Raw genomic sequence first — 5,000 nt, forward strand, 5'->3', positions numbered from 1 at the left:
TTTCTAGGCCCTGACCCACGGGAAGCGTGTAGCTTCCCCCATCCCGGACATTTCACGTCGTCACACTACCGGTATTGACTAATAGACTGATTGCTGATAATCATTAGCCACACACTGGGGGAAACGGCCGACAGGGGCGGCAACATAGTGGAGCCGCAGTGTCACTAATGTACAGAGATAGAACAGTTTCGACTGGAACCAGAGTAACCGTATACACGGCACTGATTAGTAATAGATGCAGAGCCATCAGAATACAGATAATATATACAACCGTCCCTATACATGCTGAAAGACTCTGCACACAATGAGAACCACACGTCAGCCAGACACTATCACACACTACTCTCTGCCTCTAACAGGCACACACACAATATCTAACCACCAGCATGGAAGAACATCCGGTGCATCCTCTCCGCCACATTACACAATCCACACTATCATAACCAGACCGGGAGGTCCACCCAGAAAACAGAATATCCCACCCTTCCGACATCCGCCATTGCTCAGCTAAGCCACGAACACCCACACATGTCCTACACAGGGGTGCACCCAACATCACAATACTGCCTCCTGTCACAGTACACAAACAATGGCAGGAATGAAAGACACAGATCTGCCACAACCTTGGAATCGGAGCGCCGCCTGTCATGAGCCACAAGTGCATCCTGACGTGACAAATCGGATGATCCCGCAGGCATGCACTTACGATAATCACTATCAACGAACCTGCCGCCCCCTCCCCCCCCAAAATACACCTTTCCCTACAACGTGTACCTTAACCTAAGCTATATTGTACCTTAACCTAAGCGATATTGTACCTTAACCTAAGGTATATCGTACCTTAACCTAACCTACATTGCGCCTTCACCTAACCTACGTTGTACCTTAACCTAACCTACGTTGTACCTTAACCTAACCTACGTTGTACCTTAACCTAACCTACGTTGTACCTTAACCTAACCTACGTTGTACCTTAACCTAACCTACGTTGTACCTTAACCTAACCTACGTTGTACCTTAACCTAACCTACGTTGTGCCTTAACCTAACCTACGTTGTGCCTTAACCTAACCTACGTTGTGCCTTAACCTAACCTACGTTGTGCCTTAACCTAACCTACGTTGTGCCTTAACCTAACCTACGTTGTGCCTTAACCTAACCTACGTTGTGCCTTAACCTAACCTATGTTGTGCCTTAACCTAACCTATGTTGTGCCTTAACCTAACCTATGTTGTGCCTTAACCTAACCTATGTTGTGCCTTAACCTAACCTATGTTGTGCCTTAACCTAACCTATGTTGTGCCTTAACCTAACCTATGTTGTGCCTTAACCTAACCTATGTTGTGCCTTAACCTAACCTATGTTGTGCCTTAACCTAACCTATGTTGTGCCTTAACCTAACCTATGTTGTGCCTTAACCTAACCTATGTTGTGCCTTAACCTAACCTATGTTGTGCCTTAACCTAACCTACGTTGTGCCTTAACCTAACCTACGTTGTGCCTTAACCTAACCTACGTTGTGCCTTAACCTAACCTACGTTGTGCCTTAACCTAACCTACGTTGTGCCTTAACCTAACCTACGTTGTGCCTTAACCTAACCTACGTTGTGCCTTAACCTAACCTACGTTGTGCCTTAACCTAACCTACGTTGTGCCTTAACCTAACCTACGTTGTGCCTTAACCTAACCTATGTTGTGCCTTAACCTAACCTATGTTGTGCCTTAACCTAACCTATGTTGTGCCTTAACCTAACCTATGTTGTGCCTTAACCTAACCTATGTTGTGCCTTAACCTAACCTATGTTGTGCCTTAACCTAACCTATGTTGTGCCTTAACCTAACCTATGTTGTGCCTTAACCTAACCTATGTTGTGCCTTAACCTAACCTATGTTGTGCCTTAACCTAACCTATGTTGTGCCTTAACCTAACCTACGTTGTGCCTTAACCTAACCTACGTTGTGCCTTAACCTAACCCATATTGTACCTTAACCTAACCCATATTGTACCTTAACCTAACCCATATTGTACCTTAACCTAACCCATATTGTACCTTAACCTAACCCATATTGTACCTTAACGTAACCTAATTTGTGCCTTAACGTAACCTAATTTGTGCCTTAACGTAACCTAATTTGTGCCTTAACGTAACCTAATTTGTGCCTTAACGTAACCTAATTTGTGCCTTAACGTAACCTAATTTGTGCCTTAACGTAACCTAATTTGTGCCTTAACGTAACCTAATTTGTGCCTTAACGTAACCTAATTTGTGCCTTAACGTAACCTAATTTGTGCCTTAACGTAACCTAATTTGTGCCTTAACGTAACCTAATTTGTGCCTTAACGTAACCTAATTTGTGCCTTAACGTAACCTAATTTGTGCCTTAACGTAACCTAATTTGTGCCTTAACGTAACCTAATTTGTGCCTTAACGTAACCTAATTTGTGCCTTAACGTAACCCATGTTGTGCCTTAACGTAACCCATGTTGTGCCTTAACGTAACCCAATTTGTGCCTTAACGTAACCCATGTTGTGCCTTAACCTAACCTATATTGTGCCTCAACCTAACCTATATTGCGCCTTAACCTGACGCACGTTGTCGCTGAACCTGCTCTGTAATTGTTATGCAACTCGTTAAATTAGTGTAGTGTTGCCTAACCGCAACCCTCGCAATATAGTTCGCTATTCGCACTGCCCGGTCCCCTGTGTATCGCGTCATGTTAAACACCTTGCAGGTGTTGCTGACTTTCCACATGCTCCTGCTATACACTGTAATGTGGATAGCAGCAGGACGTACATGCCCCCCCCCCTTCCCCCCTGCCTTCGCAAGCTGGTCGTTGAGAAGTTTGCATGTTCAATGCCCTTCGCATGCCGACGTACTCAGCCTACGTTGTGGTACGGCCTGTCACCTGTCCGCCGATGTACGCAAAACCCACAAACTGTACTGCACATTGGTCCGTATGTACTGAATGATACATCGTGGCACATGTGTGACCGTACGACGACTGCGCCTAGCAACGGCAGACCATACAGTCCAAATATTGTGCACGCAGCTACGTGTCGTCTCCCTATAAGAGCTGGATTGCAGTGTGGTACGCCATTCAGACGTGTGGGAGGAACGGACGCCCTGGATGGCGATCAGCATGAGCAGTCTGTTGATGTAGTGGAGCGTGTATTCGGACGTAGTCGTCTCTTCTCACACACCGTGATAGCATGTTGCACCGCGTTCCACATCTGCGACATCCTGCAGAGGCCGGCTGACAGTCGTTCGCGCAATGGACACCGCATACGTACGGGGGCTACCTTCCATGTGTTCTCGAGGCGTGCACATGTTGTTGCGTCTATGTGGGCAGACGTAGTGTGTTGTGACACCTGACACAGGCATGCAATACTCGTTGCAAATGGCGATGGACGTCTACGTTTGCTGGTGACGTTACGCAAATGAACAACAGGTAACCCGTTGTGGTGCGGTTGTTCTCGCTAGAGGTGAATCAGTGTTGGCGACGATCGGTCGAGCTATTAACCGGTTGTTTCAGGGATACCCACCATGCCCACGAACGTGAAAGGGGACCCACCATGCCCACGAACGCGAAAGGGGATCTGGGTGTGAGGCGATACGCGGCGGTGGCTGGGTGGGACCGTCCCCGGCCGGTGAGGGGGGGCCGCCCGGCGTGCTGGCAGCGCGGTGCGTGGGCGCACGCGCTACAGCCGGCTGGTGGGGGCGGCCAGTGGCAGGCGCGCCGGCCGACGGACGCGGCAGGCGGCGCAGCTGCGCGCCGGCGCCCCCTGCTCGCGGCGCCTTGCGGCCAAAGTAGGTCCTCGCGGGCCCGGTGCGAAGCGCGGTGGCCATCTGCAGTGTGCTGGTCCGATTGAGGACTGTGTGCGCTGAGGATGCGCCGCCGCCCGGCGCTCGGCGCCGCGACGCCGTCTGCTGCTCGGTCGCCCCAGCGGTTCTCGCAGGTGGTTTGTATCGCAGCTGTGCGGACGTGTTGGCGCGTGCGCTGTGCTGGGAGAGTTCGCTTCGGCACCCAAGTGGGGCTTTTGTCCTTCTGTGGCGCTGGCGTTGGAGCTGCCGGTCACCGTAGGTGGCGCGTGTTGTCTCCCGCCGGCAATGCCACGACAGCACGCTCCCGGGCCTCTGTCGGCAGCGGCAAGCTCAGTTGGGAGCACGGGTGGTCGCACCTAAAGCGTCTACTCGCCTAACTCCGGGCGATTGCGCCTCTCTCGAACCCGACCAAGTACTTAGGACGGCGCTGCGCGCCGCCGGGACCTGAGAGGGTTTCGAGGTGTGTTGTGCAGGGGAGCTCAGCCTCCTCCTGTTTGCAGAATAATTGAGCGGACGCTTGCGTGTTCGCGCGGGCCCCCGGGACACACTCCCGGGCGGCCGGCTGCTCAGCTCTAGTTGACGCAGCTCCCTGGTTGATCCTGCCAGTAGTCATATGCTTGTCTCAAAGATTAAGCCATGCATGTCTCAGTACAAGCCGCATTAAGGTGAAACCGCGAATGGCTCATTAAATCAGTTATGGTTCCTTAGATCGTACCCACGTTACTTGGATAACTGTGGTAATTCTAGAGCTAATACATGCAAACAGAGTCCCGACCAGAGATGGAAGGGACGCTTTTATTAGATCAAAACCAATCGGTCGGCTCGTCCGGTCCGTTTGCCTTGGTGACTCTGAATAACTTTGGGCTGATCGCACGGTCCTCGTACCGGCGACGCATCTTTCAAATGTCTGCCTTATCAACTGTCGATGGTAGGTTCTGCGCCTACCATGGTTGTAACGGGTAACGGGGAATCAGGGTTCGATTCCGGAGAGGGAGCCTGAGAAACGGCTACCACATCCAAGGAAGGCAGCAGGCGCGCAAATTACCCACTCCCGGCACGGGGAGGTAGTGACGAAAAATAACGATACGGGACTCATCCGAGGCCCCGTAATCGGAATGAGTACACTTTAAATCCTTTAACGAGTATCTATTGGAGGGCAAGTCTGGTGCCAGCAGC

The 5,000-nt window shown here is 50.9% G+C and overlaps 1 non-coding gene across 1 annotated transcript in view; it reads left to right on the top strand.

Moving 5' to 3' along the window:
- The first annotated feature begins 4,410 nt into the window (after positions 1-4,410).
- Positions 4,411-5,000, top strand: part of LOC126444928 (small subunit ribosomal RNA) — a 1,909-nt gene continuing 1,319 nt past the window's right edge. Inside the window, exon 1 of the ribosomal RNA XR_007582849.1 lies at positions 4,411-5,000. This exon is cut by the window's right edge and continues 1,319 nt beyond it. This is a non-coding gene — a ribosomal RNA (small subunit ribosomal RNA).

Source organism: Schistocerca serialis, unplaced genomic scaffold, assembly GCF_023864345.2.
Source record: "Schistocerca serialis cubense isolate TAMUIC-IGC-003099 unplaced genomic scaffold, iqSchSeri2.2 HiC_scaffold_314, whole genome shotgun sequence".
Lineage (NCBI taxonomy): Eukaryota > Metazoa > Arthropoda > Insecta > Orthoptera > Acrididae > Schistocerca > Schistocerca serialis.